A 26,260-nucleotide genomic window follows, 5' to 3' on the forward strand; every position below is an offset into this window, starting at 1 on the left:
AGGACATGAACCCATACTTTTTTATGGCTGCATAGTATTCCATGGTGTGTGTGTGCCACATTTTCTTAATCCAGTCTGTCACTGATGGACATTTGGGTTGATTCCAAGTCTTTGCTATTGTGAATAGTGCTGCAATAAACATACATGTGCATGTGTCTTTATAGCAGCATGACTTATAATCCTTTGGGTATATTCCCAGTAATGGGATGGCTGGGTCAAATGGTATTTCTAGTTCTATATCCTTGAGGAATTGCCATACTGTTTTCCACAATGGTTGAACTAGTTTACAGTCCCACTAACAGTGTAAAAGTGTTCCTATTTCTCCACATCCTATCCAGCACCTGTTGTTTCCTGATTTTTTAATGATTGCCATTCTAACTGGTGTGAGATGGTATCTCATTGTGGTTTTGATTTGCATTTCTCTGATGGCAAGTGATGATGAGCATTTTTTCATGTGTCTGTTGGCTGTCTGAATGTCTTCTTTTGAGAAGTGTCTGTTCATATCCTTTGCCCACTTTTGGATGGGGTTGTTTGCTTTTTTCTTATAAATTTGATTGAGTTCTTTATAGGTTCTGGATATTAGCCCTTTGTCAGATGAGTAGATTGCAAAGATTTTCTCCTATTCTGTAGGTTGCCTGTTCACTCTGATAGTAGTTTCTTTTGCTGTGCAGAAGCTCTTTAGTTTAATTAGATCCCATTTGTCAATTTTGGCTTTTGTTGCCATTGCTTTGGGCATTTTAGACATGAAGTCCTTTCCCATGCCTATGTCCTGAATGGTATTACCTAGGTTTTCTTCTAGGGTTTTCATGGTTTTAGGTCTAACATTTAAGTCTCTAATCCATGTTGAATTAATTTTCGTATAAGGAGTAAGGAAAGGATCCAGTTTCAGCTTTCTACTTATGGCTAGCCAACTTTCCCAGCACCATTTATTAAATAGGGAATCCTTTCCCCATTTCTTGTTTCTGTCAGGTTAGTCAAAGGTCAGATAGCTGTAGATGTGTGGTATTATTTCTGAGGGCTCTCTTCTGTTCCATTGGTCTATATCTCTGTTTTGGCACCAGTACCATGCTGTTTTGGTTACTGTAGCCTTGTAGTATAGTTTGAAGTCAGGTAGCACGATGCCTCCAGCTTTGTTCTTTTGGTTTAGGATTGTCTTGGCAATGCGGGCTCTTTTTTGGTTCCATATGAACTTTAAAGCCGTTTTTTCCAATTCTGTGAAGAAACTCATTGGTAAGCTTGATGGGGATGGCATTGAATCTATAAATTACCTTTGGCAGTATGGCATTTTCACAATATTGATTCTTCCTATCCATGAGCATGGTATGTTTTTCCATTTGTTTGTGCCCTCTTTTATTTCACTGAGCAGTGGTTTATAGTTCTCCTTGAAGAGGTCCTTTACGTGCCTTGTAAGTTGAATTCCTAGGTATTTTATTCTCTTTGAAGCCATTGTGAATGGGAGTTCATTCATGATTTGGCTGTCTGTTTGTCTGTTACTGGTGTATAAGAATGCTTGTGATGGCCGGGCGCGGTGGCGCAAGCCTGTAATCCCAGCACTTTGGGAGGCCGAGACAGGCGGATCACGAGGTCAGGAGATCGAGACCATCCTGGCTAACACGGTGAAACCCCGTCTCTACTAAAAAAATACAAAAATCTAGCCGGGCAAGGTGGCGGGCGCCTGTAGTCCCAGCTACTCCGGAAGCTGAGGCAGAAGAATGGCATGAACCCGGGAGGTGGAGCTTGCAGTGAGCTGAGATCCGGCCACTGCACTCCAGCCTGGGCGACAGAGCGAGACTCCATCTCAAAAAAAAAAAAGAATGGTTGTGATTTTTGCACATTGATTTTGTATCTTGAGACTTTGGTGAAGTTGCTTATCAGCTTAAGGAGATTTTGGGCTGAGATGATGGGGTTTTCTAAATATACAATCATGTCATCTGCAAACAGGGACAATTTGACTTCTTCTTTTCCTAACTGAATACCCTTTATTTCTTTCTCTTGCCTGATTGCCCTCACCAGAACTTCCAACACTATGTTGAATAAGAGTGGTGAGAGAGGACATCCCTGTCTTGTGCCAGTTTTCAAAGGGAATGCTTCCAGTTTGTGCCCATTCAGTATGATATTGGCTGTGGGTTTGTCATAAATAGCTCTTATTATTTTGAGATACGTTCCATCAATACCGAATTTATCGAGAGTTTTTAGCATGAAGGGCTGTTGAATTTTGTCCAAGGCCTTTTCTGCATCTATTGAGGTAATCATGTGGTTTTTGTCTTTGGTTCTGTTTATATGCTGGATTACGTTTATGGATTTGCATATGTTGAACCAGCCTTGCATCCCAGGGATGAAGCCCACTTGATGATGGTGGATAAGCTTTTTGATGTGCTTCTGGATTCAGTTTGCCAGTATTTTATTGAGGATTTTTGCATCGATGTTCATCAGGGATATTGATCTAAAATTCTCTCTCTTGTTTTGTATCTCTGTCAGGCTTTGGTATCAGGATTATGTTGGCCTCGTAAAATGAGTTATGGAGGATTCCCTCTTTTTGTATTGATTGGAATAGTTTCAGAAGGAATGGTACCAGCTCCTCCTTGTACCTCCGGTAGAATTTGGCTGTGAATCCGTCTGGTCCTGGACTTTTTTTGGTTGGTAGGCTATTAATTATTGCCTCAATTTCAGAGCCTGCTATTGGTCTATTCAGGGATTCAACTTCTTCCTGGTTTAGTCTTGGGAGAGTGTAAGTGTCCAGGACATTATCCATTTCTTCTAGGCTTTCTAGTTGATTTGCGTAGAGGTGTTTATAGTATTCTCTGATAGTAGTTTGTATTTCTGTGGGGTTGGTGGTGATATCCCCTTTATCATTTTTTATTGTATCTATTTGATTCTTCTCTCTTTTCTTATTAGTCTTGCTAGCTGTCTATCAATTTTGTTGATCTTTTCAAAAAACCAGCTCCTGGATTCATGGATTTTTTGGAGGATTTTTTGTGTCTCTATCTCCTTCAGTTCTGCTCTCAGTTTTTTCTTGCCTTCTGTTAGCTTTTGAATGTGTTTGCTCTTGCTTCTCTAGTTCTTTTAATTGTGATGTTAGAGTGCCAATTTTAGATCTTTTCAGCTTTCTCTTGGGAGCATTTAGTGCTATAAATTTCCCTCTACACACTGCTTTAAATGTGTCCCAGAGATTCTGGTATGTTGTATCTTTGTTCTCATTGGTTTCAAAGAACATCTTTATTTCTGCCTTCATTTCGTTATGTACCCAGTTCAGGAGCAGGTTGTTCAGTTTCCATGTAGTTGAGTGGTTTTTTTTGTTTTTTTTTTTTTTGAGACGGAGTCTCACTCTGTCCCCCTGGCTGGAGTGCAGTGGCGTGACTTGTTCCTCCTTGCCTTCCGCCATGATTGTGAGGCCTCCCCAGCCATGTGGAACTGTAAGTCCATTATACCCTTTTTCCTGTATAAATTACCCAATCTCGAGTATGTCTTTATCAGCAGTGTGAAAATGAACTAATACATGTTTAATAAAATATAGAACACTAGGAGAGCAGTAGATTTGTGACAAGTGGAGAAGGAAATTCAGAGTTCAGTTTGGAACATGTTTAGTTTGAGATGTCTATTGGCTGACTGAGAGGAGATGTTGAGTAGGCAGATAAAGACGTGTCAAATTTAGGCTAGGCTGAAAATATTAATTTAAGGCTCTTAAGCATCTAAAACCACAGAATTGCAAGTCAGTTGCAGAAATGTTTAGAAAAGGAGGGTGTGATCTGGTGTGATCTACTGTATTTATTAACTACTTTTTTTTTTTTTTTTAGATAGAGTCTTGCTCTGTTGCCCAGGCTGCAGTGCAGTGGCGAGATCTTGGCTCACTGCAAGCTCCACCTCCCAGGTTCCTGCCATTCTCCTGCCTCAGCCTCCCAAGTAGCTGGGACTACAGGCACCTGCCACCTTGCCTGGCTAATTTTTTGTATTTTTCGTAGAGACAGGGTTTCACTGTGATCTCGATCCCCTGACCTTGTGATCCGCCCACCTCGGCCTCCCAAAGTCCTGGGATTACAGGCATGAGCCACTGCGCCCGGCGAGCGGTTTTGATTGAGTTTCTTAGTCCTGAGTTCTAGTTTGATTGCAGTGTGGTCTGAGAGACAGTTTGTTATAATTTCTGTTCTTTTACATTTGCTGAGGAGTGCTTTACTTCCAACTATGTGGTCAATTTTGGAATAAGTGCGATGTGGTGCTGAGAAGAAGGTATGTTCTGTTGATTTGGGGTGGAGAGTTCTGTAGATGTCTGTTAGGTCTGCTTGGTGCAGAGTTGAGTTCAATTCCTGGATATCCTTGTTAACTTTCTGTCTCGTTGATCTGCCTAATGTTGACAGTGGGGTGTTAAAGTCTCCCATTATTGTTGTATGGGAGTCTAAGTCTCTTTGTAAGTCTCTAAGGACTTACAAAGTGCTCCTGTATTGGGTGCATATATATTTAGGATAGTTAGCTCTTCCTGATGAATTGATCCTTTTACCATTATGTAATGGCCTTCTTTGTCTCTTTTGATCTTTGATGGTTTAAAGTCTGTTTTTTCAGAGGCTAGGATTGCAACCCCTGCTTTTTTTTGTTTTCCATTTGCTTGGTAGATCTTCCTCCATCCCTTTATTTTGAGCCTATGTGTGTCTCTGCATGTGAGATGGGTCTCCTGAATACAGCAGACTGATGGGTCTTGACTCTTTATCCAATTTGCCAGTCTGTGTCTTTTAATTGGAGCATTTAATCCATTTACATTTAAGGTTAATATTGTTATGTGTGAACTTGATCCTGTCATTGTGATATTAGCTGGTTATTTTGCTCTCTTGTTGATGCAGTTTCTTCCTAGTATTGATGGACTTTCCATTTTGACATGTTTTTGCAATGGGTGGTATCTGTTGTTCCTTTCCATGTTTAGTGCTTCCTTCAGAATCTCTTGTAGGGCAGGCCTGGTGGTGACAAAATCTCTAAGCATTTGCTTGTCTGTAGAGGATTTTATTTCTCCTTCACTTATGAAACTTAGTTTGGCTGGATATGAAATTCTGGGTTTAAAATTCTTTTCTTTAAGAATGTTGAATATTGGCCCCTACTCTCTTCTGGCTTGCAGAGCTTCTGCTGAGAGATCTGCTGTTAGTCTGATGGGCTTCCCTTTGTGGGTAACCCGACCTTTCTCTCTGGCTGCCCTTAACATTTTTTCCTTCATTTCAACTTTGGTGAATCTGACAATTATGTGTCTTGGAGTTGCTCTTCTCGAGGAGTATCATTGTGGCATTCTCTGTATTTCCTGAATTTGAATGTTGGTCTGCCTTACTAGGTTGGAGAAGTTCTCCTAGATGATATCCTGCAGAGTGTCTTCCAACTTGGTTCCATTTTCCCCCATCACTTTCAGGCACACCAATCAGACGTAGATTTGGTCTTTTCACATAATCCCATATTTCTTGGAGGCTTTGTTCATTTGTTTTTACTCTTTTTTCTGCACACTTCTCTTCTTGCTTCATTTCATTCATTTGATCTTCAATCGCTGATACTCTTTCTTCCAGTTGATTGAGTCAGTTACTGAAGCTTGTGCATTTGTCATGTAGTTCTCGTGTTATGGTTTTCATCTCTATCAGTTCTTTTAAGGTCTTCTCTGCATTGATTATTCTAGTTATCCATTCATCCATTCTTTTTTCAAGGTTTTTAGTTTCTTTGCACTGGTTACGTAATTCCTCCTTTAGCTTTGAGAAGTTTGTTCGACTGAAGCCTTCTTCTCTCAACTCATCAAAGTCATTCTCCATCCAGCTTTGTTCCATTGCTGGTGATGAGCTGCGTTCCTTTGGAGGGGGAGATGCGCTCTGATTTTTTGAATTTCCAGCTTTTCTGCACTGCTTTTTCCCCATCTTTGTGGTTTTATCTGCCTTTAGTCTTTGATGATCGTGATGTACTGATGGGGTTTTGGTGTGGCTGTCCTTTCTGTTTGTTAGTTTTCCTTCTAACAGTCAGGACCCTCAGCTGTAGGTCTGTTGGAGATTGCTTGAGGTCCACTCTAGACCCTGTTTGCCTGGGTATCAGCAGCAGAGGCTGCAGAAGATAGAATATTGCTGAACAGAGAGTGTTGCTGTCTGATTCTTGCTCTGGAAGCTTCATCTTAGGGGTGTACCCCGCCGTGTGAGGTGTGAGGTGTCGGTCTGCACCTAGTGGGTGATGTCTCCCAGTTAGGCTACTCAGGGGTCAGGGACCCACTTGAGCAGGCAGACTGTCCGTTCTCAGATCTCAGCCTCCATGCTGGGAGATCACTGCTCTCTTCAAAGCTATCAGACAGGAGCATTTACCTCTGCCAAGGTTTCTACTGCTTTTTGTTTAGCTATGCCCTGTCCCCAAAGGAGGAGTCTACAGAGGCAGGCTGGCCTCCTTGAGCTGCGGTGGGCTCCACCCAATTCGAGCTTCCCCATAGCTTTATTTACCCACTTAAGCCTCAGCAATGGCGGGCGCCCCTCCCCCAGCCTCGCTGCTGCCTTGTAGTTAGATCTCAGACTACTGTGCTAGCAAAGAGGGAGGCTCCGTGGGCGTGGGACCCTCCGGGCCAGGTGTGGGATATAATCTCCTGGTGTGCCGTTTGCTAAGACCCTTGGTAAAGCACAGTATTAGGGTGGGAGTTACCCGATTTTCCAGGTGTTGTGTCTCAGTTTCCTTTGTCTAGGAAAAGGGATTCCCTTCCCCCATGCGCTTCCTAGGTGACATGATGCCTCGCCCTGCTTCAGCTCTCGCTGGTTGAGCTGTACCAGCTGCCCAGCACCAATTGTCTGGCACTCCCCAGTGAGATGAACCTGGTACCTCAGTTGAAAATGCAGAAATCACCCGTCTTCTGTGTCACTTACGCTGGGAGCTAGAGGCTGGAGCTGTTCCTATTTGGCCATCTTGGGCGTGCCCCCCCCGCCCTTTTTTTTTGAGACAGTCTTGCTCTGTCTCCCAGGCTGGAGTGCAATGGCACGATCTCGGCTCACCAGGTTCAAGCAATTCTCCTGTCTCAGCTTCCTGAAGAGCTGGGATTACATGTACACCACCACATCTGCCCAATTTTTGTATTTTTAGTAGAGATGGGGTTTCCCCATGTTGGCCATGGTCTCGAACTCCTGACCTCAGGTGATCCACCCATCTTGGCTTCTCAAAGTGCTGGGATTACAGGCATGAGCCACCACACTTGGCCTAAGAGTTGGCTTCTTTACTGCAACCTGTTTTATCAGCAAAACAGGTTTTGTGCCTACCTCCTATCTCATCCTGTGACTTAGAATGCTATTAATATGCAGTGTGTTTACCAAGTAAATTATCATACCTGGGGAAAATGTTAGGAAATGGAAGAAGAACTTGGTCTGTGAGTGATTGAGATTTTAACAAAAATGGAAACTGTGACATACAGCAATAGTACTGAACTCCTCCAAGTCTTCATTATCCCTGAAGCTGCAAACCCTGGAAACTGCACTAAAGACTCTTGTGTGCTCGTGCACTTTCCTCCTGCCCTGAGAACAGAAAAAGGAGAATAGAGTCACATGATCACAGCCAAAGGTAGAAAAGGGCCGATTGGTTGTTACTGTCATCTTTTTGGCCTCACAGGCCTGGAACCTGACCTGACCTTTCCCTCTTAAATATTGGGTCTGAAAAACGGTTATATTTTACATGTTCTAGAGGACAGAATTAGCTCTGGCTCTTTCTAAGTACTTGTGAACATAAGCTTTAGTTATTCAGGGTAAGGTAAACCTAGAGGATTATTTGTTCCATTTAAAGTCTATGCCTGAAAGTGTACTCATTCGCAATGTTATTGCTGCCTCCAACAGTGGCGATTCATTAGTTTAGTCCTCAGCATTCCTGAGCACCTACTATGTGCTGGTTGGTCTCTGTGCCAAGGGTTTTCAAGGTAAATCTGGGTCAAGTGCAGTGGCTCATGCCTATAATCTCAGCACTTTTGGAGGCCAAGGCAGGAGGATTGCTTGAACCCAAAACTTCAAGACCAGCTTGGGCAACATAGTGAGACCCCATCTCTACCACAAAAAAAAAAAAAAAAAAAAGCCAGGAATGTCGTCTTGGTCTTGTGCCTATTGCACTATTACAGGAAATGGGTCCAGATCCAGACCCCAAGAGAGGGTTCTTGAATCTTGTGCAAGAAAGAATTCAGGGCGAGTCCACAGTGCAAAGCAAAATCAGGTTTATTAAGAATGTAAGGGAATAAAAGAATGGTTACTCAATAGATGGCAGTATTCCTGAGAACTGCTGGTTGCCTATTTTTATGGCTATTTCTTGATGATATGCTAAACAACGGGTGGATTATTCATGCCTCCCCTTTTTAGATCATATAGGGTAACATTCTGACATTGCCATGGCATTTGTAAACTGTCATGGTACTGGTGGGAGTGTAGCAGTGAAGACAACCAGAGGTCACTCTCATCGCCACCTTGGTTTTGGTGGGTTAGAGTTGGCTTTTTTTTTTTTTTTTTTTGAGACAAAGTCTTGCTCTTTCACCCAGGCTGGAGTGCAGTGGCACAATCTTGGCTCACTGCAACCTCCGCCTCCCGGGTTCAAGTAATTCTCCTGCCTCACCCTCCCAATAGCGGGGATTACAGGCATGGACCACCACACCTGGCTAAGTTTTGTATTTTTAGTAGAGATGGTGTTTCGCCACATCGACCAGGCTGGTCTCAAACTCCTGACCTCAGGTGATCCACTTGCCTCAGCCTCTCAAAGTGCTGTGATTACAGGCACGAGCCACTGTGCCTGGCTTAAGTGTTGGCTTCTTTACTGCAACCTGTTTTTTCAGAAAGATCTTTATGACCTGTATCTTGTGCCCACCTCTTATCTCATTCTGTGACTTAGAATGCCTTAACTGTCTGGGAATGCAGCACAGTAGGTCTCAGCCTCATTTTACCTAGCTCCTATTCAAGATGGAGTTGCTATGGTTCAAATGCCTCTGGCAGTGCCAGCTGCCAAGCAGGCTGAGGCAGGAGAATCCCTTGTGCCCCGAAGTTTGAGGTTTAAGTGAGCTCTGATCATGCTACTGCACTCCAGCCTGGGTGACAGAGCAAGGCCTTGTCTCAAAAGTGAACAAGTAAATAAGTAAGAAGCCTGCTAAACAGCGACAAACATGCAAACCTACAATGCCAATAAAGTATTATAGGTACTCTGACAGGAGTAAGGGGGAAGTGGTCAGTTCTGTTGGGAATATACTGGTGAGGCTTCAGAGGGGACTGTTAGGGTGAATCTCAATCGGCAGTCAGTAAGCAGCCATGGAGGGAGGGGGTGGAGGAAGCGCCCAAGGTGCAAATGCACGGAGATGGAAAACACCTGGTAAACTGAGGGACTACGGAAGAGAAAGAGCTGGAGAGAGTTCCAAGGCCTCGGAGGCAGAGATGAGGGAGGCTGAAGACAGAGCAGGATAAAAAACAGCAGATGTTATAGACTTCCTCTGCAGAGTTATCAGTGAACAAGAAGATGTATCTTCTCCGAAATGTGAACAGGCCTTGTGCTTAAAATGGGGTGATAGTGACAAGTCAAAATTAGTCAGTCTGCTTCCTGGGTTTCATAAGCCAAAATGCTCTTGTGCCATCTTTGAAATGACAAAAATGATTCTTTGCTCTCAACATGGTTAAACCAGTAGGGTTCTTTACTTGTTGGAGTGACCCAAACTTTCATTTCCAAGGAATCTGAGGCCTCAGCAGTCCTGCCTGTGTCTTGCTACTAGCATCCTGGCTGGGGAGAGTGAAGAAATGTATCTGGGGTCACCTCTCTTCTCCTATTATGCTGAAATAATTCTTTCTCCTTTATACTAAGAATTAATCACCCAGCCTACACCCAAACGTTATTTTCTGTTTGCCAAAAAGTGGCAAAGTAACAGTTTCACTTTCCTATTCAGTGGGTTCTTCAATGTGTCCCTTGACGGTAACATTTTTTTTTTTGGTCCCTTTGGATTCTAAATCCTAAGGTCATTTCTCCTTCCAGAAAGGTGGACCATGAGATGCACTGCTTAAAGTTCTGCCCCTAGGAAGATTTTCCTTCTCAATTGCCTTTCAAGGCCGCCTCTAAGTGGGTGAAAGTTGCAACAATAGCCCTAATTGTGCTAGTGTCCTTAGACCAGGGAAGAGTCATCTGGAAACTAGTCTTGAACATTTTCTTCTTTAATCAGCAAACCACAGGGAGTTTCCCACAGGGCCATATGTGTGGGCTGGGGGAGGATGGGTCTCCTCCAGCTCCCAGAGTAGGAGACAGCGCACTCTGTCACACCATGATAACCCGCAGTGGGGAATTCCTCCCTTAGAGGTGGGGAATTTGATGCCTGAACGGCCAAGTGTCAGGCCTCAAGTCCTCCTTCACTTAAAAATTATATTTACAAATTCATCTGAAAGTTTGTAGTACTTTTTTGTTTCTTTGTTTCGAGACAGGGTCTGGTTCTGTCACGCAGGCTGGAATTCAATGGCACAATCTTGGCTCACTGCAACCTCCACCTCTGGGTTAAAGCAATTCTCCTGCCTCAGCCTCCCAAGTAGCTGGGATTACAGGCACCCACCACCTTGCCCAGCTAATTTTTTGTATTTTTAGTAAAAACAGGGTTTCACAATGTTGGTCAGGCTGGTCTCGAACTCCTGGCCTCAAGTGATCTGCCCTCCTCGGCCTTCCAAAGTGCTAAGATTATAGGCATGAACCACCACGCCTGGCCTAACTTTGTGATACTTCATAATTTCTTACAAATTTAAATCTTTATTCCATCTGGAAGTTCAAGGTAGGGACCAATTTTATTCCTTTTCCAAATGACTAGCCTGTTGTCTGAATAATGCGTTTCTTTCCCCCACTTTATTATATAATCCAATCTCATTTGTATTTGGATCGGCTTCTGTTCTCACTATTTGGTTTTATTGATCATCTGTCCATTCCTGCAGCAGTGTATCAGCAATAAATACTGCAGTTTAAATAACTGGCAAAGCTCTCCCTAATATTCTTCTGTGTGAGAATTTTCTTGGCTATTCGGGCATATTTTTATTTTTCAGACAAATTTTAATATTTTTTGCCAAGTTCCAAAAGAATTCCATTAGAATTTTGGAATTGTTATTGAGCTGTAAAAATACTATAGATTAGTTTCAGGGAAAACTGACATATTTACAATGTATATCTTCCAAGCCAAGAATATGACATATCTTTTTATTTGTATGTGTTCTTTCTTGATGGACATTAATTCTGAGTGATATGAACTAGTTTCTTCTCCAGAGACATTTTCGTTACCACTCCTGCTATGAGAAAGAGGTTCTACAAAATGTAATCATTTCATTTTGTGCCACCAGCGTGTCTTCACGGTCAGTATAAACATACGAGTGTATTGGTGAAAACTGGTGTGATGATGAACTCTCCAAGATCCCTATACAGGGATTGGCAGTTGAAAAAACTACTTGGAAACCTTAAAACATCCAGAAAGCACCAATATGCGTAATTTGCCTATAAAGGATACTCATTTACTAAAAAACTCATTATTCCTGAGCAGGAATGGAGGCTGTAATGTTATGTTGGCCACATATTTGTGGCACACCTGGGAACTGTTTGTATAAATGCACGGGCTAGAAGCTCCATTCGCTGGTCCAAAACCCATTCTAATATTGACAACACAATAAAGAAGAATGGCACATGCCAAGTTATTTAACAAAACTTGCCAAGGAGGTCACTGTGCTGGCTTTCCTCTTCTATTGTGTACCCAGTGCCTAATACAACGCCTTGCATAGAATTTGTGCTTAACTACTGAAGGAATGAATGGAGTCATCAACAAGGATTAATATGCATGCTCTTTTTTTTTTTTTTTTTTGAGATGTGAGTCTTGCTGTATTGCCCAGGCTAGTCTCAAACTCCTGGGCTCAAGCAATCCTCCTGCCTCAGCCTCCCGAATAGCTGGGACTACAGGTGCATGTCACTGCACCTGGATGTATGCATGCATTCTAGGGTAAAAACTTGAAGAGCGTTATTTGCTGCCAGCCTAGTTGATTACCATCACCCTCTGGCATCATAGCAGTACCAAAAACTTCTAGATTGGCAGCTGGGAATGTTAAGTTCTCCTACCCTTGATTCACCAAATTACCATCTCCAGGGTCAGCCTTTGTTGCTTGGTCAGTTCCTCCTAGCCCACCTTCCATTCCAATAGTGGATGATCCCAAAGAGTAGGATTTCAGTTTTCTTCCCACCAGCCTTCTATTGCCAAAGATCCTCTGTGCCTTTACCCAGCCAAGTCACAAAACATTGAATAACCACACTGACATTTTTTTGTTGGCACTGGAATCAGAGACTACCATGTTCGAATCTGAGATTTGGAATGATCACCCTAATGACAGATTTTGTCTGGTCTCCTTCTCAGGGCGGGTGGGCTGGTGGGCTAGAGTGAGTCAGTCATGGCCAGATTGGGGCAGTGAAAATACTTGTTACCCACAGTTACAGATATGAAGAATTTACGAATGAGAATGTTAGATCAGAGAGAATGCACAGAGTGAAAAAGAAGCCTATCCACCCAGGTAATCACAGCAAGGAGAGTCTGTAACCAGTATCAGAAGCTGGAATAGAAAGTCAAGGGATTGAAGACCAGAGAATATTGAATAGAGCCAAAATAGCTGCAGCCAAAAGCTAAGCTTTTATGCGTTATCATAGATCCATGGCATGGGCAGCCTGAATTTATTTAAATGTCTTAGGATGTTCAGACATAATGGAGAATATTTGGCTAATGAGGTAGGTATATGTGTTAGGAGGCTACTGCACCTAAGTGAGAATTATTAAAAGGGTAGGGGGCTGGGCACAGTGACTGTAATTTCAAAATTTTGGGAGGCCAAGCAGAAGGATTGCTTAAGCCCAGGAGTTCAAGACCAGCCTGGGCAACAAAGTGAGATCATATCTCTACAAAAAAATACAAAAATTATGGCCAGGCGTGGTGGCATGTGCCTGTAATCCTAGCACTTTGGGAGGCCAAGGCAGGCAGATTGCCTGAGGTCAGGAGTTTGAGACCAGCCTGGGCAACATGGTGAAATGCTGTCTCTGCTAAAATACACAAAAAATTAGCCAGTGTGGTGGTGTGCGTATATAATCCCAACTGCTCTGGAGGCTGAGCAGGAGAATTGCTTGAACAGGGGAGGCAGAGGTTGTAGTGAGCCGAGATCAAACCATTGCACTCCAGCCTGGGTGACAGAATGATATTCTGTCTCTGAAAAAAAAAAAAAAAAAAAACCACAAAACTTAGCCAAACATAGTGGCATGTGCCTGTAGTTCCAGTCACATAGGAGGCTGAGGTGGGAGGATCACCTGAGCTCAGGAGTTTGAGGCTGCAGTAAGCCAAGTTCACACCATCACACTCCAGCCTGGACAACAGAGCAAGACCTTGTCTCTAAAATAAAAACATAAATAAATAAATAAATAAAAAGTAAAAAGAGTAGCAGTTGCCGTGGGACCAGAGAGACCAGAAACAGATTCCAAAGCAATTTCAGAAATATAATTAATGACATGATGCCTGTTTAGCCAAAAGTCATGAATTCTAGTTAGTTGAGGCAAAGAAGGTACAGATAAAAAAAATTCAAATGGTAATAGCCAGTCTTTAAAGATTGTGAAAATTTGGGATAGTACCATAATTACTTTCATGGATTATTTTAAACATTGACTGTTTAAAATGCGTTATAATTATTGACCATGACAACTCTGTAAGATATCCTTTAGAATTACCCCCGTTTTAACCAGGTGCGGTGGCTTATCCCTGTAATCCCAGCACTTTGGAAGGCCGAGGCATGAAGATTGCTTGAGCTCAGGAGTTTGAGATTGGCCTGGGAAACTTTGCAAGACCTGTCTCTACTGAAAAAACAACAACAACAAAAAAACAACAACCAAAAAAAAAAACAGCCAGGCATGCTAGCACATGCCTGTAGTCCCATCTACTTGAGAGGCTGAGGTGGGAGGATCACTTGAGCCTGGGAGATCAAGGCCACATTGAACTGTCATCACCATCACTTCACTACAACCCGGGTGACACAGTGGACCCTATCTCAAACAAACAAGCAAACAAAAAATAACAATTACCTCCATTTTAACAACCTTGAGAGTGATTTACCCAGGGTTACATAGCAGCTTGGAGGCATGGCTGTGTAAAAGAACTTGGGGCTTTTAATCTCTGTATTAGTTAGGATTCTCCAGAGAAACAAAACCAATAAGATAGATAGATAGACAGATGATTGATAGATAGATAGATAGATAGATATATGATGGATAGATAGATAGGTAGATAGATAGATAGATAGATGATAGGAGATGTATTATGGGAATAGGCTTACAGAATTATGGAGGCTGAGAAGTCTCACAATATGTCATCTGCAAGCTGGAGAACCAGGAAAGCCAGTGATGTAATTCAGTATGATTCTCAAGGCCTAAAAACCAGGAGCTCCTACGTCCTATAGCAGCAGAAGATGAGATGGCTGGCTCAACTCAAGCAGAGAGAGTGAATTCACCTTTCCTCTGCCTTTTTGGTCTATCTGTGCCCTTAACAGATTGGATGAAAATAGATCTTCTTTACTCAGTCTACTGATTTAAATGCCAATTTCCTCCAGAAATGCCCTCACAGACACATCCAGAAATAATGTTTTACCAGCTATCTGGGCATCCCTTAGCTCAGTCAAACTGACACATAAAATTAACCACCACAGGCTGGGCGCAGTGGCTCACCCCTGTAATCCTAGCACTTTGGGAGGCTGAGGTGTGGAGATTGCTTGAGCCCAGGACTTGGAGACCATCCTGGGCAACATGGCAAAACCCATCTCTGCAAAAAATACAAAAATTAGCCAGGTGCAGTGGCTCATGCCTGTAGTCCCAGCTACTGTGGAGGCTGAGGTGGCAGGATCCACTGAGCCAGGGACATCGAGGCTGCAGTGAAGCATGACTGTACCACTGCACTCCAGACTGGGTGACAGAATCAGTCTTTCATGGTCCAAACCTAACTCATTCTCTCTCTCTCTCTTTCTCTGTTGCTCTCTCTTTCCCTGACACAGATATTCGCTTAACATTTAAATGTGACTTCTGAGACTAAAGTGAAGGAGATTTGTCAGTTATCAATATGTTCTGATATAGACAGTTTGATAAATAGATAAATGTATAAATATTGTTCAAGTGCTTTTAGAGCTAGTGAGTTGCTACATTGTTATAGCTGTTTCAGGAACTCTAGAATGATATGCAAAACGCTCTTCCCTCTCTTCTTTACTTCCTTCCTTCCTTCCATCTAATTTTTTTTCAGCTAACATTTAAGAGTGCTAATGATGTGTCAGCTTATGCTTGGCTCCGAGAGATTCAAAAATAAAAATGACAGGGTCTCCTAATCTCTAGGATAGGGAGAGTCAAATTTGCATGAGGACTTCTGAGAAAAATCAAGGATGCCTGAGGGGATTTTAATCCTAAAAGCTCAGCACTTATGAAAAAGGATAAAGTCCTTCTCAGCCTGGCAGGAGCAGGAAAAGCCTGCGGTGGGGGAAGGGAGAAGGCACGTGCCTCCTCATGGAACACAGGGTCGGAGCCAGCTAGGAGGGATAAGAGTACAATAGAGGGTTGTGTGACACAGATAAGCTGCCAGCGCTCAGCATGGACCCGGCACACGGGATCTGTGAACTTAAAAGTCAAGTGACTGCCTTTGGCAACCAAACGAGACACCACCTTTTAGAAGGCATATCATCTGAAATTGGCTGAAAGAGCTGTTCTACTTAGGAAGAAAAATCTCTCCTTTGGAAAGAGTTGGAACTTTTAGTAAAACTGAACAGTGAGGTGGCAGAAGGTGAATTAACGAAGTGCTGGCTAGGGAGGTCGTGCGGGCAGGTGGAAAGAGCAGAGCCAGAAGATGTGGGTTTCAATTTTGCCTCCATATACTAGCTGAGCAGTCTTGAGCAAATAATTGCTATAATTGTTTCTGGGCTGTAACCAACCAAGTGAGAACAATGAGTGGTCTCATTTATAGAATTATATGAATTACTTTTTAATCCTCACAACAAACTTATGAAATAATTCTCATTACCATTCCCTTTATTTATTTACTTAGAGACAGAGTCTCACTCTGTCACCCAGGCTAGAGTGCACACCTCACTGTAACCTCAACCTCCTGGGCTCAAGAGATCCTCCCACCTCAGTGTCTCCTCCTCCCTACCCCCCAGTAGTTGGGATTTTAGGTGTGTGCCACCCACTCATGGCTAATTTTAAATTTTTTTTAGAGTTGGGGGTCTCACTGTGTTGCTTAGGTTGGTCTCGAACTCCTACGCTCAAATGGGCCTCTGGCCTCAGCCTGCCAAAGTCCTGGGATTATAGGCATAAGCCACCATGCCCGGCCTACTGTTCCCTTTATATAGATGAGGACACTGAGACTTTAGGAAGTTGAATATATTTTCAAAATTTACATAGCTAGTAAATGGCAGAGCTAGAATTTGAACCCATGTTTGCTTGATTTTAAACTCTGTGCTCTTTGCCATTTACATTCTTCTGCCCCTCTTCTAAGGATCTGTATTAGGGACTAAATTAAACCAAGTTATACTAAAATGTTGGCAATTAGTTTGACTATTAAATGGCAAATTGTTCTAGTACTTAATCTTAGTTTCAGTCGGGCACAGTGGCTCACGCCTGTAATCCCAGCACTTTGGGAGGCCAAGGTGGGCAGATCACTTGAGGTCAGGAGTTCAAGACCAGCCTGGCCAACATGGTGAAAACCCTGTCTCTACTAAAAATACAAAAGTTAGTCGGGCATAGTGGTGGGCACCTGCATTCCTAGCTACTCGGGGGACTGAGGCAGGAGAATCACTTGAACCCAGGAGGCGGAGGTTGCAGTGAGCTGAGATCACACCACTGCACTCTAGCCTGGGCAACAGAGTGAGACTCCATCTCAAAAAAAAAAATCTTAGTTTCATTTAAAGAATAGATATGAGTGTGTATATTATTTTTTCAAGTGTCATTACTTTTTAATTTAAAAAGTTTTTCCTTTATTTTTACATTTTTGTTTACTTTGTTGTATAATTGCTTTTTGAGGAAAGAAAAATCCTTTGAAGGTTATAAAAATGGTTAGAATAATTAGTGTAATCTTGTCAGGGCAGTATATACCTGAATTAACTAAGCTTATTCACAAATGGCCATTATTTTCTTGTTTCAGCAGTGACATAGGAAAGGTCTGATGCCTGGGAATCTGGGGATCTAGGTTTTAATCCAAGGTCTGAGTTCATTGTCCTGTGTTTATCTAAGGCCAGTCACTCTGTTTCGGCTGCTATTGCTTCATGTTTAAAACAAGGGGATTAGAAGAGATGATTGGCAAAGTCCCTTGTAGCATTAATAGCCTATGATTCTATAAAATTTTAGAAGGAGACATAGTTCAGAAGGATATAATTTTAAATCAGTTTGTGTCACAACAATAATAATAAACGTAGTGGCTCTAAACAAGTACTAGACTGAGAGAAAGAAACTATGAATTAAATAAGTTTGACTAGATAAGGTCTAAGTTCGTTCCACCTTTGAAATCCATGATCACATATTACTACACTGTAATTTTATAGTACTTTGTAGGGTTTCAAAGAATTTTCATTTGATTTATCCTCTCTGATCCTCACAGGGACAATATGAAGCGGTGAGAAGAGTTATTTTATCCACATTCTACAAATGAAGGAACTAAAGATTAAGTAGGTGGCACTGGGTCACTTGGCTAGTTGGGGACAGAGCTGGGACAGCAAGACTTTCTGACTCACACCCTGCCCTCTGTGCCATAGCATTCCTGGGCTCAATAAACAGTAACTGTGAAAGAAGGTCGCCTCACACAAAACTACATTTTATTCTACTTTGACAGATGAGTAATCCTCAGTGATAAATTCCTTTTCTGAAAAGTCTCAAAGTCTCTTGGGCAGTTTTGAGTCATTTGTAATGTCAAAAGGTTAAGACAGACAGTATTTGCAACTTTCCTCAAATCCCAAAATCAGAAAAGCTGGGGAGAGGTTTTTACTGTTTCTTTCTCTTTTTTCTTTTTTTGTAGACTGTCACAAGAAGGAAGGGTTTTACTTTTCCTTTTCAACTTAAAAAGGTAGAGTAATTAATATCCTAAATTCTCTTTGTCCTAAGACACCTTTCCTAAGGACTATGAGCTTTTAGCTAAGTATGGAGGACATTTAGTAGCTATGACTAAGCAACGCGTCTTTCAGTTAGACAATAGCCTATGTTGGTCGGGTGCAGTGGCTCAGCCCTGTAATCCCAGCACTTTGGGAGGCCAAGGTGGGTGAATCACCTGAGGTCAGGAGTTCGAGACTAGCCTGGCCAACATGGTGAAACTCCGTCCCTACTAAAAATACAAAAATTAGCCAGGCATGGTGGTGGGCACCTGCAGTCCCTGCTACTCGGGATGCTGAGTCAGGAGAATCACTTGAACCCAGGAGTTGGAGCTCGCAGTGAGCCGAGATGGTGCCACTGCATTCCAGCCTGGGTGATGAATGAAACTCCGTCTCAAAAAATAAATAAATACATACATACATACATACATACATACTTATTATTGTTATATTTGTGGAAAAGATAATTTGGCATCTTTTCACTCATTGAAAATATTTATTTAAACACTGTATAAAATTAATTTATATATACTTACATATAATATAAATTTATATGTAAATATTTATTAATATTGAAATTGTTATTTTATGTTATTTTATAGAAGTTACCATGCACATAATAAGAAAAAATCTTATCAGTAGAAAACGAAGGGTGTAAAATGAATATGACCTCCATCCATTCTAGCCTAGGCCCATGCTCTAGAAACAAGCACTGCCATCAGCTATTGTTAGATGGTGTGGTGGTTGCCATTATAATTTAAAATCCCATGCTTACAGCTCTGTTTTTCCATTTGTCAACTTTAGAAAGTACCTACTGACTTCAAAAAAGATGAGAAATTTCTTGCGTTTACACTTCCTCCCTATCTTTCTGTTCCTCTCCATCTCCAATTTGTGTTAGTTATATTATAAAATTTTTAATTTTTCTTTCTTTCTTTTTTTTTTTTTGAGACAGAGTCTCGCTCTGTCGCCCAGGCTGGAGTGCAATGGGTTCAAGTAATTCTCCTGCCTCAGCCCACATCCATGCTGGCTAATTTTTTTTTTCTTTTTTGGATTTTCAGTAGAGATGGGGTTTTGCCATGTTGGCCAGGCTGGTCTCGAACCCCTGACCTCGTGATCCGCCTGCCTCGGCCTACAGAACTGCTGGGATTCCAGGCGTGAGCCACCACACCCAGCCCTAATTTTTCTAAAAATTATATTTAAAATTATTATTTATAACTTTTTTTTTTTTTTGAGGCGGAGTCTCGCCCTGTCGCCCGGACTGGAGTGCAGTGGCCAGATCTCAGCTCACTGCAAGCTCCGCCTCCCGGGTTTACACCATTCTCCTGCCTCAGCCTCCCAAGTAGCTGGGACTACAGGCGCCCGCCACCTCGCCTGGCTAGTTTTTGTATTTTTAGTAGAGACGGGGTTTCACTGTGTTAGCCAGGATGGTCTCGATCTCCTGACCTCGTGATCCGCCCGTCTTGGCCTCCCAAAGTGCTGGGATTACAGCTTGAGCCACCGCGCCCGGCCTTATTATTTATAACTTTAAATAATGTACCTAAACTTCCATTTCTAAATTTATTTATTTAGATGGAGTCTTTTGATTCCCATTTATATAAGAGAGTCCACCTCTCAATTGTGTGTGTTCATGTGTGTATATTCATGGTTTACTATGTTTACATTCTGCTCTGTAATTATAATGACGTCTTCTGAGGATTAAAAATGAGAATCCTGAGTGGAAGTGATCCTTCCACTCATCACAGTGGTAGGCACATAGGTTTTCTATAATTGACTCGTATGGATAAACCCCATGTGGAAGAAAAAGTAATCTATTTTTTTTGAGACCGAATCTTGCTCTGTGGCTCATGCTGGAGTGCTGTGGCACAATCTCGTCTCACGGCAAGTTCCGCCTCCCGGGTTCATGCCGTTCTCCTGCCTCAGCCTCCCGAGTAGCTGGGACTGCAGGCGCCCGCCACCACACCTGGCTAATGTTTTTTTGTATTTTTAGTAGTGACGGGGTTTCACCGTGTTAGCCAGGATGGTCTTGATCTCCTGACCTCGTGATCCGCCCACCTCGGCCTCCCAAAGTGCTGGGATTACAGGTGTGAGCCACCACACCCAGCCACAGGTAATCTTATTTAATGGAAATTTTCTGGCTCAGATGAGATTCTTCTAAGCTTCAAGGTCTAATGGATCCTTCCTTCCTTCTCTCCCTCTCTTCCTCCCTTTGAAGCTTCCTTTCTTTCCTCCTTTCCTCCTACTTTCCTTCTCTCCTCCTTTCCTCCCTCCCTTCCTTCCTCCTACTTTCCTTCCCTCTTCCCTCCTACTTTCCTTCCCTCTTCCCTCCTACTTTCCTTCCCTCCCTCCCTCCTACTTTCCTTCTTTGTCTTCTTTTCTGGTTTTCTCCATTTCCTGTGGGTCACATTCAAATGGTATGTTCCTTGTTTTCTTTCTTGGATGGCTTTTAATTTGCTAGTTTTGAACTCCTGGACTCAAGCAATCCTCCTGCCTCAACCTCCCAAGTTGCTGGGACTACAGGTGCACCACCATGCCTGGCTCATATTTTGTTGGAATACTTTGAATTTTTGTTTTGGTTTGTATAAGAAGTAATATTCCGGAATTCCTGACAGTTTAAATATGTCTTTGTTTAGCCCTTACATTTGATTGATAGTTTGACCAGGCTTAGAATTCCAAGATTCATTTTTTTTCCTTCAAAACTTTGAAGACTCTCTACCAACAGAATGTAAGATTCATGAGGGCAAGATTTTTGTCTGTTTGATCCACTGATCACTGATGTCTCCCAAAAATCTAGAACAATGTCTAGCACACAATATACACTCAATATATATTAGTTTTATTAATTAATTATCTTCCAGTGATTAGTACTGCTGAAAAGAAATTGGATGACAATCCAGTTTCTAATTGGCATGTGTAGGCTGTTCTGTGACTGAAGAATTTTCAAACCAGTTTTACACCCTTCAGAAAAAATCCCTTGTGATTGGATATTTAGTATCTGCCAGGAAACTGGTAGTCAAGATGCTGAAGCTACGGTTATTTTATGATAGCACACTTCCCTTGATCTGCTTATTTTTATTCCATCGCCATTTACCCTTTTTTAAAAAAAATTTTGTAGCCATACTTATAATGCTCTTGATTTGTTGGTTACACAAATCAATTTTATTAAAAGCCAAAGATAACAAGTCTTTAGGTATATTTTGTACCAAATTAAATTAGAAGACAAAATTGCGCTTTCATAGTTGCTACAAAGGCAAATAATGGAGAGATTTGGTACAAAACAACAATATATATATATATACACATAATATATTCTCATATATATATATATATAGCTAATAACATTACCTGAGGAGTGTAATGCTTGTTTGTTTTTGTGTATATCTTTGCAATCTATTTTATATATATCGACAAAAGAGACTGTGAAATATTTAGCCATGCAGAGTATGTGACCAGACCAGAGCATGTGTAGGAAGACTTTTTGGTAATCATTAACTCTACCCTGAAATGATGGACTACAAGTTACAATGTGTGTTACCTACACTTCAATCAGTAGTATTAGCAAATCTCCAAATGTTAGTCACATTGGTTTGTCTCCTTTGTACATTCTTTATTCATGATATTACAGTGCTGTAACTGGGTGGTCATTTTTAAATAAAACAGTATTTGCAAAACAGAGGGTATTATTTGTTTTTAAAGCTTTTGTAAATAAAGGCTTCAAAATGTTTTCCTATTAAAAAAAAAGAAATTGGATGACAATCTTATTATTGTTTTCTTTCTTTCTTTTTTTTTACCTTCTAGGATTTTCTTATTCTGAGTTCTACAATTTTATCAGGATAATCTTTTTGTTTTTTTTGAGACAGAGTCTCTCACTGTCGCCAAGGCTGGAGTGCAGTGGCATGATCTTGGCTCACTACAACCTCCGCCTCCCAGATTCAAGTGATTCTCCTGCCTCAGCCTCCTGAGTAGCTAGGATTAGAGGTGTGTGCCACCACACCAGGCTAATTTTTGTATTTTCAGTAGAGATTGGGTTTCACCATGTTGGCCAGGCTGGTCTCGAACATGTGACCTTGTGATCCACCTGCCTCGGCCTCCCAAAGTGATGGGATTACAGGTGTGAGCCACTGCGCCCAGGCTTTTTTTTTTTGGCATGATGCCAGCTCACTGCAACCTCCACCTCCTGGGTTCAAGCAATTATTCTGCCTCCGCCTCCTGAGTAGCTGAGATTACAGGATTACAGGTGCATGCCACCGCATCTGGCCAATGTTTGTATTTTTAGTAGAGATGGGGTTTTGCCACGTTGGCCAGGCTAATCTCGAACTTCTGACCTCAGATGATCTGCCCGCCTTGGCCTCCCAAAGTGCCAGGATTACAGGTGTGAGCCACCACACCCGGCCTTACCAGGATATCTTTAGCTCTGTGTGTGTGTGTGTGTGTGTGTGTGTGTGTGTGTGTGATGTGTATGCATATTTTTCCTCCCCCTGCTTAAAAATTGGTGAGACTTCAATCTAAAACCTTTTTTCTTTTCTTTTTCTGAGACCAAGTCTCGCTCTATCACTCAGGATGGAGTGCAATGGTGCAATCTCGGCTCACTGCAGCCTCCACCTCCCAGGTTCAAGTGATTCTTGTGCCTCATCCTCCTGAGTAGCTGGAACTATAGGCATGTGCCACCACACCCAGTTAATTTTCATATTTTTAGTAGAGACGAGGTTTTGCCATGTTGGCCAGGCTGGTCTTGGACTCCTGGCCTCAAGTGATCTGCCCACCTCGATCTCCCAAAGTTCCAGGATTACAGGCGTGAGCCACCATGCCTGATCCTAAAAACTCTTCAGCATAGGAAAATTTTATTTTCTGGATTATTTATTTTTCTCCATAGTCCTAAAGACGTTCTAAAACCACATTTTTTATAGGTATTAGATTTCTCAGAGTTAACTTCTATGTATTTTGATTTTCTCTCATATTTTCTGTCATTTTCCTTTATCTTTCAGGTAGTCAAATTGATCTTCGGTTGTGTCTATAGTATTGTTTAGCCATCCCTTTGAAATGTTTATTTTTAGTTCCTAAGAACTCTTTCATGTTCTCTGATTGCTACTTGTCATAGCAAACTGTAATTAACATTGTAGTAGGTTATAAATTTCTGATTATCCCAATTAGCATTTTTACTAGTATTGTTTTAAATACTAATTTTATTAATTTGCTAATTTAGGTGTTAGGAATATGATTGATTTGTGTGTGTGTTAATTAGGTTTTTTTTTTTTTTTTAATTCTTTTCCTCTGCTTGGATTATCTTTTTCCTTTGGGTCAGTTGTTTCATTTTCTAAAGCTTTCACTTTTGTATTGTTTTTTTCTCAGAAGTGTGGTGTTCTCTATTGTCCATTCATTTGAATGAATTCAGAACCAAACAAATGCCTTAATTTAGCACAACCAGCTTGTGTGGGTTTCCTCTTCAATTGTTTAGGTTTGTTTCCCCAGGAAGGTTTTCCCTGAATAGAATGACTGGCACGAGTTCTATATAAGCAGGCGGGCCTTTTGTACAGAAAGGCTTCCCTGTAGGGTTTCCTGTGGGCAGGGTAGGCAAGGAGGCTGGGGAAACTGAGGTTCCCCCGGAGGAGGTAGAAATGCGTTTTGAGTTTGATTGTTTCCCCTCTGAGTTTATAAATGTAGAGATTCAAAGTTTCTTCAGTGATCTCTTTTTAAGCCACAAGACCCTCTGGAGGAACACTTTCTCTGCCCTTTCTTTCTAAAGAGCAGTGCCCTGGCTTGTAGCCTGAGGCCAAAAGTCTCAGCTGCCTAGCTTTGTTTACACAGGTCACAGGAAAGGGGCCCAGCTGTCCCAAGGCACTGAATCCAGTTCTTTAATGAAGCCACTGTTGATTGCCCCACAGCCCATCATTGTATTGTTGACCAAGTGAGGAGTTTCTCTGGGCCCCCTTGGGAAGACACATGCTTATTTCCTGTGCCTTGGCCTGCAGTTTCTCATGGGTCCACCCATCTGCTTTGTATCTTTTAGAAATTTCCCAAAACTCTTGTGTGCTGATGACACTCTTTCTTGTTTCCTATTACTATCATTCACTCATTTTCTTTAAATAATATTTTCTGTCACTTTTATGGGAATATGGAAGATAGAAGAGGTAAATATGCCAGTGGTGGCTCAAGCCTGTAATCCCAGCACTTTGGGAGGCCGAGACGGGCGGATCACGAGGTCAGGAGATCGAGACCACCCTGGCTAACACGGTGAAACCCCGTCTCTACTAAAAACTACAAAAAACTAGCCGGGCGAGGTGGCGGCGCCTGTAGTCCCAGCTACCCGGGAGGCTGAGGCAGGAGAATGGTGTGAATCCGGGAGGCGGAGCTTGCAGTGAGCTGAGATCCGGCCACAGCACTCCAGCCTGGGTGACAGAGCGAGACTCTGTCTCAAAAAAAAAAAAAAGGTAAATACAAGTGCTTATCCACCATTTTGTGTACAAGCACACACACACAGTACACATACATGCACAAGCACACGAATACACACACACAATACACATACATGTAAAAAGTAAATACAATAATGCATCCAGTTAATCTTTTGGGGGAAAGAGATTCCTATTAATATAAATTATCAGAATACAATCACTAGATCTCTGTCAGAAATTACAGCTATGAAGTCTGAAAATAAAAAAAAATTCAGTGTCATTTTAGCATTATTTTACATAATTATCTGTACCTGAAAAGGAAGACATGGTCATTGTTGCTAGTGTCTTCCCTGTCCCTTCACCTTGGGATTTTGACTTGAGTACCTCAGTTCCTCAGTAAATATGAGGGGCAGCTTGCCAGGGCATTGTTTTAGGCACAATTCTGTAAAAAGTGCTGCTGTTCAACTCATATCCTCTAGGCACATAAATGCCATTTGGATTTTCCTAATTCAAATTCCCATCCTTACAAATTCCTTAAACAAGTGTTTAACTTAAGACAAAAACAACCACAGGCCAGGTGTGTTGGCTCATGCCTGTAATCCCAGCACTTTGGAAGGCCAAGGCAGGAGGATTGCTTGAGCCCAGGAGTTTAAGACCAGCCTAGGCAACATAGTGAGATCCCATCTCTAAAAAAAAAAAACCCAAATTAGCCAGGTATAGTGGTGCATATCTACAGTCCCAGCTACTCAGGAGGCTGAGGTGGGAGGATTTTTGAGCCCAGGAGGTCAAGGCTGCAGTGAGCCAAGATGGCGTCATTGCACATTAGCCTGGGCAACAGAGCGACACCTTGTCTCAAAAAGGAAAAAAACAAAACAAACAACAACAAAAAACCACAGACATTTTGATTATAAGAAACAACCCAAACTCTGAAATAAGCAAAGTGCTCAACAGCTAGGAAATCTGAGGTCAAATCTGAGTTCTACCACTCACTAACCCTGTGGTCTTGGGAAAAGGATTATGTTTTTTAAACCTCCATTTTCTGAATTTTAAATTGACCATAATAATAGTACCTATTTCATAGGATGGTTTTGGATATTAAGATAGTATACATAAGTCCCTTAGCACATTACTGGACACATAGTGTGGGCCTCATTAGATATTAGCAATTAGCATTAAGATCTGCAAATAATTCATATCTATATTATAGAACAGTTATTATAGAACAGTTTTGAATATTAAGATAGTATACATAAGTCCCTTAGCATATTACCTGACACATAGTATGGGCCTCATTAGATATTAGCAATTATCATTAAGCTCTGCAAATAATTCATATCTATATTACAGAACAGTTACGGAATAAACAATTCCTTCTTATTTTGATATTCATAAAATATAGAGAAATATTCCTTACTTCCTGGTTCCATCTGGATAGTATTATTTTGGCATTGTTCTTTTTTTTAATAGTAAAATACACACAACATAAAACTTATCATGTTAACTCTTTTTGAGTGTACAGTTCAGTGACATTAAAAATACTTACAACTGTGTAAAGCCATCACCACTGTTCATCACCAGAATTCTTTTTAACTTGCAAACCTGAAACTCTCTTCTAAATAATAACTGCCTACCTCCTTCTTTCCCCAGCCTCTGGCAACCACCATTCTACTTTCTGTCTCTATGAATTTGACTACTCTAGATACCTCATATAAGTAGATACATATGGTATTTGTCCTGTTGTGCTGGCTTCTTTCACTTAGCATAATGTTCATAGGGTTCTTGTAGCATGTGTTGAAATTT

General features: G+C 41.7%; 1 long non-coding RNA gene across 1 annotated transcript in view; it reads left to right on the forward strand.

Annotated features, from left to right (window-relative positions):
* The first annotated feature begins 15,377 nt into the window (after positions 1-15,377).
* Positions 15,378-26,260, forward strand: part of LOC105500993 — a 52,977-nt gene continuing 42,094 nt past the window's right edge. Inside the window, exon 1 of the long non-coding RNA XR_001000114.1 lies at positions 15,378-15,778. This is a non-coding gene — a long non-coding RNA (uncharacterized LOC105500993). The remainder of the gene's footprint in view (positions 15,779-26,260) is intronic.

Source organism: Colobus angolensis, unplaced genomic scaffold (genome assembly GCF_000951035.1).
Source record: "Colobus angolensis palliatus isolate OR3802 unplaced genomic scaffold, Cang.pa_1.0 Scaffold7, whole genome shotgun sequence".
In the NCBI taxonomy this organism is placed as follows: domain Eukaryota; kingdom Metazoa; phylum Chordata; class Mammalia; order Primates; family Cercopithecidae; genus Colobus; species Colobus angolensis.